We start from the raw sequence: 14,100 nt of genomic DNA on the forward strand, positions 1-14,100 counted from the left end.
ACAGTGTTACAGTGCTGAGTTTTGACAAATATATTTATCCAGATACCACCCAACATCACTCACCTTAGACTCCTTGTGTTATCTGTAAAGTTTTTCCTCTATACTTCCTAATCAATCCTAAACACACTCTGCTCATTCCAAGATACTAAACAGTTCATCGTAGAATAGAGTGGAAAAGATAGCATTGTTGATGCTCACCAACTCTTAGCACATCAATAAAAATAAAGTCTGAATTTTGGTATTATTTTTCACATAGAATTTAGAAATTATCTATGTATAGAAGTTCTTCAATTTAAAGTGATCAAACATTGCAGGGCAAAGCTCCAATGAACATGAATTAAATTTACAACACCAATCCATCTTTGATAATACATGATAAAAGAAACACTTCCTTTAATAATTATAAATTTTGAAAAAGCATTTTCCTTCTCTGTTTAAATAAAACCACAACATAAAAGCCCATAAAGAGTACTCTCAGGTGTAACTCTAAGTCAGCAACCACGGGCTACTCCTGTGAAGCCTCACCCATCCAGACCCTGGTGCCCAGCTCCACTCACTGAAGAATTTAGAAACCTGAATGAGCCTACCACAAACAGCCACAGAAACAAAATGCCCAAACTAATAAAGGAATGTTTCATCTCTAAGACAACACATCTCACTGCCCCCCAGAAGCTGTTTACAATGTGTCCCCAAATCAGGATTACTAAACCTTCCTGTCTCACTGACCTCATGATGGCGATTGCTTCTCTTATTCTGGAAGACTAGGTTCCGGCTGATTTCTTCTTTGGAAATCTCGCTAGTCTGCCTGAATCTACTCCCCAAGGAGCAATATAAAGGAGGTGGTAGGTGTGGCTGTGGCAAGGTGAACCTGGTGTTGCTTCTTATCTGTTATGAATATTAGCTGATTTATGAAAGGGGACTGGGAATGGAAATTGAAACTTGAAAATGAAGGGGAGAAAAACAAAACTAGGCTGATGTGTGTGATGATTCATCCCAAGCATATTGTTATAAATATTCTGAAATGACTGGTAGCACATGAAAGTAGCCTAGGACTTTGACCTTAAACCTGAGATGGATTTCAATAGTCAGCATGTTTCATAAAGTCCATAGGAGATCTTGTTCAAGATAAAAATTTTAAAAAGTTGTTCACTTCCAGTGAACTTATTTGTGGGAAACAATTTGCATCCAAAAACTTGGAACTAAGTTTGTGTGCTCAGTTGCCTTGTCAAGGTTACCCATTTGGATGTGTTTGGACTCCTTGTTTAGTGATTTAAATTTTATTTTTGCCCCACACTAAATATAGGAAGCTAAGTCTGGAGAAAAACACTAGCATTTAGATCTCCAAGGTCTGACAGGATCATTTATTTTTCCTAGGGGAAGAATAGGACATAGGATAGCAAGTAGTGTTGTTTAATGACATAGCTCATAGATTCTGGTATCTGCGCTTTGAGTTTTGAAAGAGTTATATTTACCCTGACAGATTTTCTTTTAGTTTTCAAAAACGCTCAATCATGGTGTAGATATTCACATAAATCTAGATGGCATATTTCTTAATGCTGATTGGTCAGACAGGTCAAGGGGTTCCTTCATTCCTTCAGCAGTCATAGTCCTGTGTAGCAAAACAGTCATGTAGTTCTCCAACCACAGGGAGATTCTTATAATACTTGGTGTTTGGGATTGTTGTTGTGTCCAGGGAAAGTCACCACCAACGTGTAAAGAAAAACAATTGGAGTCATGTGAAAATATTTTGGAGAAGGATGACGTGATAAAACAGTGGGAAACTGAGGTTCAGTTGCTGACATTCTATCTAGTCCCCTGAACTTGGCATGAATTATTTGTGAATACAGAATCAGGAGGAACCTCAGAGCATTGCCAAGTGTGGCTCCAACACAAAAATTAAAATCGTCTGGAGAAACTCATTGTAGAGTAAATCCTTTTCTGACCCCTTTTTATCATCATAGTGTGTTACTCGCAAAGAAGTAGATTTCTTGGAACCTTCTATTATTGAAGGCTAACTCAACAAAATGTGTTCTTTTTTGCTCTAAGTGATGTACATTAATCCGTTGTTTGCTTTTCTCTCTATTTCTCCTCTTCTACTTTTCTCTTTCATCCCCTCCCTTTCTTTTTGCCTCCACCATGGTTTGATATGGGTGTTTCACACAGAGGATATGCAGATTTCCAATCACTAACGAGGGTGAGGAAAATTTGGCTAGGAAACCTTGTTATGGAGATTTTACCATTTAAAATTAAACTCGAAGTTGAAAATAGGAGAGAAGAATCAAATCCACTCATTATCTTTAAGTGTACAGATTAATGTTATTTTTTCTCTTGTTATTAATATTGATTATTATACTATTATTTAATGGGGGCTCAAGAGGTTCTGAGGGTGGGGGTATTGTGATGGGAGGGAAAGTGGTGTGACAGGTACTGGGAAAATATAGTGGTGGAGAGATGGGCGTTGGAACACTGTATGACTGAAACCAAATTATGAACAGTTTTGTAAAGATCTACCTCAGAGTGATTCAAAAAAAAATCTTTGATTAAATAAATAAATAAAGGTTTTAGGCAACCAAGCTGATTTTTCAAAAGTAGGGTTTATTTCTCTAAGCCAACGCGACATAGATATTTGCAGAGGAGAAAGCGAGACCATGGTTCACTCAGGCAATAAAGGGTAAGCTTCACACAAGGGCATGGTGTCAGCAGGCTTTTATGCCTTCCCAGCCAGGGTCAGTTCTAACTAGTGACTACTGCTTCTGGCTGCTGCCTGATTCGATGGAGTAAGGTGGGGGAGTAACAGAAACCATAAAACATTTAAAAGTCACTCTTGCGATTTTTGACCTAACATCTTGACCTCAGAGGAATCTTCAGTAATACATCTCCCAATGAGGAAAACAAATGTAAATAAATGGGAGTATACCAAACTACAAAAGTTTTTGCAAACAAAATAAGGGCTATCATAAAAAGATCTCTTTACTGATTGGGAGAAAATATGTATACATAACACGTCAGAACAAAAACTATTAGCCAAGATATATAAAGCATTCTCAAAACTCAACCACAGAAACCAAACAATATCTCCCAAAATGGGAGAGGGGATAGCTTCTCAAAGATTCCATAAGGATGGATAAGGTAAAGGCCCTCCCATTGTTCAACGATTTGCTTGAGCGGTCCCAGTAATGTCTCCATTGGAGACTTTGTTGTTACTGTGTTTGGCATATCGAATACGTCACAGGGAGCTTGCCAGGCTCTACCGTGCGGGCGAGATACTCTCGGTAGCTTGCCGGGCTCTCTGAGAGGGGCGATGGAATCGAACTCCGGTTGGCCATGTTGGCTGCGTGAAAGGCAAACACCCTACCGCTGTGCTATCGCTCCAGCCCAAGGATGGATATCAGACTTATTAAATATGTTTGCCATCCCTGATATACTTTGTTATGTCATTTGTATATAGCTTCATACCAGGGAAACTATATTTACATATTAGAGAAATTTTGCAGTTTTGGAGTCTCACCCGGCTGTGCTTAGGGCTTACTTCTGACTCCGTGCTCAGAACCCTGTGAAGTGCCGGGATCAAACCCAGGTCAACAGTATACAAGGCACATGCCGTACCCTCTGGACTCTCTCTCCACCCCTCTTGATTACATTATTTTTAATTATATTTCTATACACAAAAACAAACAAAAAACCCAAACTGGACAATTCAGTAACTTTCAATATCTTCTAGCTGTCACCTTCAATCCTCCCAACCACTCCAGTTCTACATATCAAACCCTCCATGTCCTTGAGAATTTTCTACCCTGGACACATCAGGTATATAGAATCATATGATAAGTAACTTTCTTATTTATCACTGACTTACTTAGCATAATGTTTTCAGGTTTGTATGTCATATGGTAGAGTCTCCTGCCCCCACGCCTGGCCATCTTCCCCGGGGTCTCTTGGAGGATGGCGGGTTGAGTTTCCCTTTCCATACTGAGCAGAACCCCGGCGGCTGAAGACCTCCAGGGTTCAGCCATAACCATGCTGAGACCACTCTCCACACGCTGAGATGATCCTCACACATGAAGAAACTGGCAAAGGAACCCAGGTGTGTGGTACCTGGGGCTGAGATCTCCAAGCCTGATCAGTTCGGGACTGGGCTTCCTCCATCCAGATTCCGCCATCTTCCAGTAGCTAGACAGTTACACGCACCAACTGCTGTGTGACCCCATGTCTTTCCTATCTTTCCCACACTTTTACTTTCAGAATCTTTTTTTTGGAAGGTCTTAATGACAGACAGAGAATGAAAAGTTTACATACATGTGTGGTTGAAGCGATAGCACAATGAGTAGACTCGCGTTTGATTCCTCCATCCCTCTAGGAGAGCCCGCAAGCTACTGAGAATATCCCAACTGGATATTCTGCCGTGCAAGAATAGCTTGCACGGCAGAGCCTGGCAAGCTCCCTGTGGCATATTTGATATGCCAAAAACAGTAACAACAAGTCTCGCAGTGGAGACATTACTGGTGCCTGCTCAATCTAATCGATGAACAACAGGACAGTGCTACAGTGCTACATGTGTGGTACTTACTTTAGTATACTGAAGTTAATGGTCTTTTCCCAGGTGTCTGTACCTTTCAGTCTAAATTTCTACTCATCACTCTCAGTGATTTCTTCTGTATGTACCAGATCTAATGATCAATTATTCATGCAAAGTCAAGTAAATCTTCCCTTGGGACATCTACTTGTCCTTTCAGTCCATCGAAACTGGTTTACCTTTGTAACTGGTATTTGGCATTGGAGAAAGCAAGGCCAACTGACCTAGCAGGTTCATGACTTCTTGTCATTTTTACTCCTTATTTAAATCTTCAGTCTACATGTTGATCACCTCCAGGATGAGAAAAAGGAATCAGTGGCAAGTCACTTTTCTTGGATGGAGGTCAGAAGAGAGAACGTGGATGGGTGCACAAGTTGTGAGGAATTGAACAGAGAGAAGTGCAATCGCCCATCCAGCATCAGTGGTCAGTGGTCAGTGTGGGGATTGGTGTTTACGTATCCAAGGGTGCATGATGGTAGGTGACAGGTGTAAGTTGAATGCCTGAATTCTTAAAGTTATAGAAAAAAAGATTGGAATATTCAGTAGTTTCATTGGTAGACCAATGATTATATGGTTATATGGAGTCAATTGATATCCAGGCTAACGTTTCATTTATCAGCAGGTAAAAGATTACAAGTACAACAAAATTTTAGAAATGCCAAAAGACCCATTTATATTCTATCACAGAGATTTTTAAAATAAAACCTATTCCTTTTTTTTTTAAAAAAGGTAACTTCATTAAATCATTAGTTTAGTTACAGACATTCAATATTCCAACACTAATCCCACCACCATTGCACCTTCTCACCTTCATTATTTCCAATTTTTGCAAGCACTCCTTGAGCTGTCCCCATGGCAGGCCCTCAATACTTATTTTACTTTGCTTGTTATAATTTGCTAAAAGGATGATCCAAAGGTATTTCCTTAGAACAAAGTGTCTCACCATTGACCTCTTGGTCCCTTGTGTAAAAGATTACTAAGGTGTTGTTACACATTAAGTCTACTGTGTTTATATTTTGTTAATTAAGATTGGTTGCCTTCTATATTCCATCCCATCTAATCTGATATGCTGTCCTGGTTTATCAGTGTTACAGAGTCTGAGATATCACATGGCGATATTTCTGGATGAGGCTTGTCGGAGCAGCGGAGTCTAGCTGGGAACCCAGGGGCAATTGTGGGATGTGGAAGTTTTCAGCTGCTGGTGCTCTGCTTGGGTGGGTTAGGGGGGACTCATCCCTCCCTTCCTGGTTGCCTTGGGTCGACTCAGACTTGTGAGGGATCTGGGGGAAATTCTGCCACCTGTAGATCCTTTTAATAATTTAGTTCTGAGTCTCTGGACCATTGCTGGTGAAAGAGTTTACATGGCACTTGCAAATCTATGCCATTTTTCAGAAATCCATACATGCATACTGATCATCGCAAGTGTACACAGTATTAGTTTTAATGAAAATGCACGAGAACTTTGTTACAGTGGTTTTAAGTTAAAACATTGAATTTTATATAATATTTAAAATCACATAACAAGTAATCTGTGCTTGGGCCAGAGAGAAGATAGTACAGGAGTCAAGGTGTTTTACTTACCTGTGGTAGACCTGGATTCGAACTCCTACACCACATATGGTTCCCTCAGCACTCAGGAGTGATCCCTGAGCAAAGAGCCAGGAATAAGCTCACTCTTACCTGAACACTTCTGGGTTCACACCAAAAGCAATAACAAAAAAGTTATCCTATACTTAAATACATTAAAATAAGTTTTACATAGATTATGCATTTTCAGAATATACTACATGTTATTTTTATACATTTCTGTATTGTGATACAGTTGGCATGGTGGTAATAACACCTCTACAAGGGAATGTAACTAGGTATTTTTTCAAGTGGGAGTAATTAAGTCTTCTTAACAAGCTGATTCTATAATGATATTGTTATCTATATTCATTATTCTGTATGTAGTATTATAAGATTTATTAATGTGTAGTTGCAAAAAAATGTGTCTTCTAGCACTCCCCAAGCAAAAGTCAAGTTAATACTTGGCCCATTAGAGTTCCTCCATAATCCAAATCTGGTACTTTATCTGGGGCTTTTGGTCGCCTCTGTGCCAAATCACTCAAATACTTGATGCTACTGACTGGCAGAGTTTAAGCTTCCTTCCAACTGTCCGGGAGACATCGCATTCCAGATTGTCATTTCTCAGACAAAGATGCTGAGTCCATAACATTCTCAGAGCAGGTTATTGGTAACTGCTTTTGTCCATTCTACTGCTGAAGGAATTCCAAAAGTTCAAAGTCTGAGAATTCGTTCTATTTTCATTACACCTATATTGGGCCATTTATTCAGTTTGCTTTTTATCTTTTCTTTTTCCTTTGATTCATGATTTATTTTTATACCCTCCATATAGTGGTGGATGGCCTTATCTTCACCCTTCATTTGATGGAACTGAAAGCTGCCATATTGTATATGAAGCTTTTGTTCTGCTAAAGGAGTAAGCTCGTTGCTGAACTCTTGTTGATAATAATGATCTGCTTCTTCATTTTCACCTGGTATTGCATAGAGGCCAGCAAGATAGATATTGACCCAGGAAAGATTTTTACTTCTTCCATGAGCTTTTTAAAATGACTTATAGCAAGAAAGATGGTGGCCGCATGGGAGCCTTGTGAACAGCAGGTATGAGCCGGGGATGTGGGGGCGACTAAAACCTCATGGGAAGCGGGGAGTTCCGGTCCGTCCTTCATGCCCTACCGAGGTCACCAGTTGTCCCCCACGAGCAGTTCTCCAACACGGCCACGGCCCCAGAAGCACAAGGACTTAGTGCAGAACCCAGCAGCTTGGAGCAGAAAAGTGAATGGACTATGCGTTAATTCAGGCCATCATGTCTGCCCGGAGGGGAAAGGGTGTTGCCCCATTTGCCTTCTCCTCTCTGGAAAGAAGGATGGCGGCCACATGGGAGGCTTGTGGACAGCAGGTATGAGCCAGGGGTGTGGGGGCGACTAAAACCTCATGTGAAGGGGGGCGTTCCGGTCCGTCCTTCACGCCCTACTGAGGTCACCAGTTGCCCCCCACGAGCGGCTCTCCAGGAAGGCCACGACTCCAGAGCACAGAAACCAATCTCTTAATTATCTGACTCTCAGTAGAAATACTTCCAGGGTTAATAAGTAAAATAGTGGAAATCTAAAACCAACATTTAATTCTTGAACCAAGCTGTAGAAAGCAAATCATTTCACAATGCTTTTTTAACATGTCTCATTGGCGGGGGGTGGGGGGGAACTCAAAATAATAGTGGTGCATCTTTTATTGAAACAATGAATCTAATCAAAGCAGATAGAGTGTTAACTAGAATTCATCTGCCTCGCAGGCATTGGGAGGGGTGGGGGGTGGGGTTTTATTGGGGTTCTTCGTGATAAAAAATAAGTATTGGTAAAGGGAAATGTGTTTGATATTTGCATTACTGAGACCTAATCCTGAAAGCTTTGTAACTTTACCCACAGTGATTCAATAAATAAATAAATTATTTAAAAAAATGACTTATAGCTTGTCTTAATAGGTACTTGAACTTCTCACTTCCCCAATACATCTTACTATTTGAAGTACTAACTCCCATAACTATTTGAAGGACTTTTGATCTACAGCAGAGCCCAATATTTTAATGCAGTTGGGTATTGCTTGGTTTATCTTCTAAAACCCTTTCAGGAAGATCTATAGCTTTATCCAGGTCCTTCATGTTTCAGTAAAATTTGGCTGCCTGGTCAAGTACATCTGGGGCACATAGGTCATTCTCTAAGGTTTTTTCAATGAGCCTCTTTCCTTCACTTATTTTAAGGTCCATTAGTACAACCACCCCTCTGCTTAGAGACTTTTGCTGAGAGTCAGACTCCCAGAAAGAACTTTCCATGAAAGACCTCACCTATCAGTTCACTGCTTAGAGGAGCTAACTTAGCCACAAAAAGGGGGACTGGCTTCCTGCAAATCACAGCTGGTCTTTGAGTGACCATGGTACCATGTTTATTTTTCAACCTCCTTTTCGGTGACCTTCTATCTGCCGAGGGTGTTCATGCTCCACATCTTGTCATCAGTCACTGAGGGCTTAAAGTTTGATTTGATCTCAGCTTTTCATTTTCATCCTCCTTCTCAGAACCATGCAGTTTTAGAGATTAAAATAAAACAAAAAAAAATCATGCAGTCCACATGCATGGGAGTCATTCCTGTATGATGAGACCAGTACAAGACAGAAAACACAGTCTGACATCTGGTGCCTGTTTCCCCAGCAGTGGCTCCTCCTTCATCCACACCTTCCTGTGTGTCTTCACACCTCTGTGTTACCAGAAACTGGACCAGATGTTCACCAGATGAGTCCTTTCAAGGCAGAGTGGTGCTCGGGACGTATTCCCAACTTTGAGGTAAGAGTTCACTCTTGGTGATGCTCAGTGGACCATGCAGAGGACCTGACTCCCAGATTGCACCCGGGCTTCTTGAAGCATGCAAAGTATGCACTTAGCACTTGAGCCTCCAAGTATCATTGTCACGTCAATATACTTCAATAAGTTAGACAGTCTTGGGACTAGAGACATAGTAATGAGTAAAATATTTGCCTGACATGCAGCTGACCCAGGTTCTATCTCCAGCACTGAGTGTGGTCCTTCCAGGAGTGACTCCTGAGAACAGACAGCCCCGTATGATCCAAAACCAATATATAAATGAAGATAGCTTTAAATATCATGGAATCTGACTTCTTTAAATATGAAATGATAAACCACTCAATTCAATACATACTAGAATGCTATTATAAGGAATTCGTAGACCAAAAGTTTTGAACGCAGCAGAATACATTAAGTCTTGTAAGTTAGAGCTCAATAAATGGAAGTCATATTTATTCTGAAATTTTCATGCTAAACAAGTGAAAATAAAAATCAAAGTCCTTAGACGTCAATGACATGCAGGAGTAGGACTCTAAACATGAAATTGTCAAAATTTTTAGATCTGAAGAGAAATTCTTATAAAGATAAGTTTAAAAGGCAAGAGGTAGGAAAAATATAGTATTTCTTGGCAATATACTTCTGTGTTGCAATTGAAACTCAAGTATTGGCAAGTTGGATATATTAAGGAATTCAAGAAATCGTAAATGATATATCAAGTCATTTGTTGTCATGGACAGTTACTCAAAAAATTGAAAAAAGTTGCTAGAAAAATAGAATGATTCCATACAATTCTACACATATGTTCATTTTCCAATTTTCTAAAAATTTTTATTACTTGCATAAAGATTCCATAAATATGCTTTGTTTGTAGATACTATTTTCTTCAACCAGAAAAACACAACTTTGATGAGAACTAACACTTTCCTTCTCTACTCCCTGTAACCTGGGAAGGATGCAAACCTTGTTCCCATTTTCTGCTGTACAATCAAGGATACTGACTCAGGTAGTCACCAAAATTCCACACTTGGTATAATATGACTTCCATCTTATAGCACCATAGAACATTTAATGTCACAGAATTTGTTTAGATCTATTTTAGATCTATTTAGATCAATTTTAGATCTAAAATTGTTTAAGTTTGAATGAGTCGGGGTCAGAACCTTGGTGCATAGGACACTCTTGCCATTTCTCAGTGGTCACCAGGGGGCAGTGTCTGTGTGTGTGTGTGTGTGTGTGTGTGTGTGTGTGTACTCATGTATTAAATTTCTAAAGAAAAAAAAGAATATTTATGTGCGTCTATTGTTCAATTTATTTCAAATCTATGCAATTATATATGGAACAAACCAAGGTAATTACTCACTGGAACTAGTTTCTTACTACACATGCAGATAAAATTATAAACAGTTGAGTGAAGGTAGACTTAAATAATAGCATGTAAAAATTAACGCAACTGTATTAAAGATCTAAAATTCGTACTACAAATGATAAGATTAATAAAAAATAAATAGCATATCTTCATGGCCTTGGATTTGATATCAATTTCTTTAAATTAACATCAAAATAAACAAAAGAAAAATCAATACCTTGGACATAATCAAAATGGAAAAAATTGTGCATTGAAGAATACTCTAAGTAGCTTGTAGAGACAAGCCACATGTTAGAAAATATTTACAATTTATATCTATTACAAGGGTCTTTCCTCGGAATGTACAGTGGTACAATGCAGCAAATGAAGGAATACATAAGCCAAGAAAAAAAGAAAAAAGCCCTGGACAGGCATTTTTCAACAAAAGATAGTCAAATGAACCACAAAGATGGTCAATGGATGACAAAGTAAGATTAGGTATTATGGAAATGTAAATTAAAACCATGCTGAGATACCATTCATTGTGAGAAAGGGTAGAATCGCAACTATTTGCAAATAAATGAATTGTAATTCTCATAATTGCAGAAATGAGCAATGATATAACCAAGGTGCAATGCAATTTGACAACTCATAAATAGTTAGGCATGAAGTTCCTGGTTCAGTTATTCTATTCCATGGTACATAAACAAGAATTGTATAGAAGTGTTCAAACAAATGCTTGAATATGAATATCCTAGCAACATTATTCACCTTTCGACAAAAGGTGCAATCAACCCAATTATCCATGAACAGATGAATAACTAAAATCAAAAAATTCTTTTCAAGTAATGGGCAATTGTTTAGTCACAAAGAAAAATGTGGGTCCTGTGGTTGCAGTTGAGAACTTCAGGTTCATGAACACAGTCAAAGTTTAGCCTTTGCTGGGTCAGTCTGCCCTTACAGGAACTTTTCTGTGGAGAGAAATGGACTCTGGACTTAGAGCAGGAATGGTCTGGAGGTTCTTCTTCTTTCCTGGTCAGGGCCTGGATGCTTTGCCCAGAAAAAGAGTTATGGACTTTCACTGGGGCCTGAGTGTATCATGGATCAGGAGTAAAGAAATATTGTCCAGATCATGGGACAAGAGTGTGGTAAAGGTGGTCATGCTGGAGTTTGAGGCACTTTCCTTCCTTGATCATGAGTCACTCTCAGGGGTGCTGATGGCATCAATTATTGGCTTTTCATATTTCAAACCCTCCCATGTCAACCTTCCCAGTGTCTCTTTTATCCCAATGCATTTAAATTTGTCAGTGGGACCACAGACACAAGAAACTACATCCATTTTTATGTACAGCATCTTTATGTAGTTTCAGGAACTCTAGCGATAGGCATCAGTTCTAAAACAGTATGGACTGATATGGAGGTACCTTTCAGAACAATCATGCCAGTGAAAAATGGCAAACTAATCCCACTGGTTATTGCTGAGAGTAAACTATGCTACGTGGCCACTAAGAATGCACAAGGAGATAGAGTGTCCATCTGTGGGGACATTGGCCCACAGAAGAGCACAGCCCCTCCAACCTATGCTCTGACCTCCAGAACCCCACTGCATTTATATTTATTTATTATTCTTTTTTGTCTCTTTGGGTCACACCTGGTGATGCTCAGGGGATGCTCATGGGTCATCTGCACTCAGGAATTATGCCTGGCGGAGCTCAGGGAACAATATGGGATGCCAGGAATCAAACCTGGGACTGCTGCATGCAAGACAAACATCCTACCCTCTGTACTATCTCTCTGCCCCCCCTCCCAATTTATTTAAAAGGAAGGAACTGGGAAGACAAACCACTTGCCAGGAGCAATCACTTATTGGTGAAAGGACCAATTCTTATTTTATATTTAATTTATTATTTTAGTAAATATAGGTAATAGTAAATATATGTACATCAGATTTCTACAAATGCTTTTAAATTTATTCATTGGGTAATAATAATATTTCCCTTACCATGAAAGCCAATCGTTGGAAAATGTGAGTAAGAAGAGACTGATAAAATCTCAGGACTGGGAGGAACAGAGATATTACTGGCACCTGATCGAATATATCAACGATCAACGGGATGATAGTGATACACTGATATGGTGAAAAACAATAAAACATGTATTTATTTATTTATCTTTGGCCAAGTCTGGCAGTACTCAGGGCTTAACTCCTTACTCTGTGCTCAGGATGCCTGGTGGTGCTTGAGGGGCCTTAAGTGGTGCATGGAACAGGACCCGGACCAGGTTGGCCACAGAAGTTCAAGGTAAACACCTTAATCCTTATACTATCAAGTCCTACTGTTGCTGTTGTGATTTTGGATTTTTAGACAAGCTTGCCAGTTCTCTGGGCTTGCTCCTGGCTTTGTGCTCACGAATGACTTCTGGTAGTGCTGGGGATCATGCTTGAATTGACTGTGTACAAGGCAAGTGTCTTAACTCTGTTCTATCCCTCAAGCCCTGTGCACTGCATTTCACTGAAGAAAAAGTATCTGAGTCATATTAGATGACACCCGGAATGAGACTGACAGACAGAAAGAGCTCAGGCCTTCAGTGCCAAGGCATTTGCCAATGTCCTGATGTTAATTCAGACCCTGAGCACAAACCCCACCTGCTGGATCCAGCAGCCTCCTCTCCGACACCAACCTTCTGGGGAACCAAGGCACCAGCATCTAGTAGAGTCCTGCTTGATTTGTGGAGCACAGAAAGTGAGGCAAGAAAGGTTTGTTGCTGAAGTGAGAGTCTGGGATAGTTTGTCAGCAGCAGTGGACACAAATATTCCAGCAGTCTCCTGGCCCTAGGTCTGGCCTGTCTGTCCCTTTCCCTATGTCCTCTTCTCTCAGACTCCCTGAAGTCACACTGGCCTCTGTTTTCCCATGGCCAAATCCATCAGTCTCATGTCTCGGGTCTGTGTGCCTTCTCTAAACCAAATGTCCCAGACCTATGGTGGTCAAGCCCCTCTTGTCATGCTCTTGGAACTGTAAACATCACTTCAGTGCAGCCTCACCTGGCAGCCTGGTGTTCCGTTGTAATGCTCCTTATAGCACACAGTAGATTTTCTTTCATTTTTGGACTTTTTGGGTCACACCTAGTGATACTCATGGGTTACTTCAGGATCCTCACTCAGGAATTACTCCTGGTGGTGCTTGAGTGACCACCTGGGATGCTGGAATCGAACCTGGGTTGGCTGCATGCAAGGCAAATGCCCTACCCGCTATACGATCACTCTGACCCCCTCAATTTTCAATATATGATTTGCTCCTTTTCTTTCCTTTCCTTTTGGGGGGTGTCATATTCAGTGGTGCTCAGGGCTTACTCTTGGCTCTTTGCTCAAGGATTGCTCATGGCAGGACTCAGGGGAATGTGTAGGATGTCAGATCAAACCCAGTTCAGCCTAAAGATAAGTTAAAGATAACATACCTCTGTATTTTAAAGATAACACCTCTATTACCCCCTAATGTACTATCAGGTCCGCTTATAGGGAATGAGCTGGGACTTTTTGTTTGCTCGTTTGTTGTGGGGTAGGGGGTGGTCCACACCATCAGTGCTCAAGACTTATTCCTGGCTCTGTGCTAAGGAATTATTCCTAGCAGGGCTCAAAGGACTATTTGGGATGCTAAGGATCAAACTGATCTGCTGCAAGACACTATTCAATGTGCACTCTATCTAGACCCTGAAATTTCTTTCCACTATTTAGTGTCCATGCTGGTTTTGACCTCTCAGTATAGATCTCGAGT

This window comes from Sorex fumeus, unplaced genomic scaffold, assembly GCF_029834395.1.
Source record: "Sorex fumeus unplaced genomic scaffold, SorFum_2.1 ptg000043l, whole genome shotgun sequence".
Classification (NCBI taxonomy): domain Eukaryota; kingdom Metazoa; phylum Chordata; class Mammalia; order Eulipotyphla; family Soricidae; genus Sorex; species Sorex fumeus.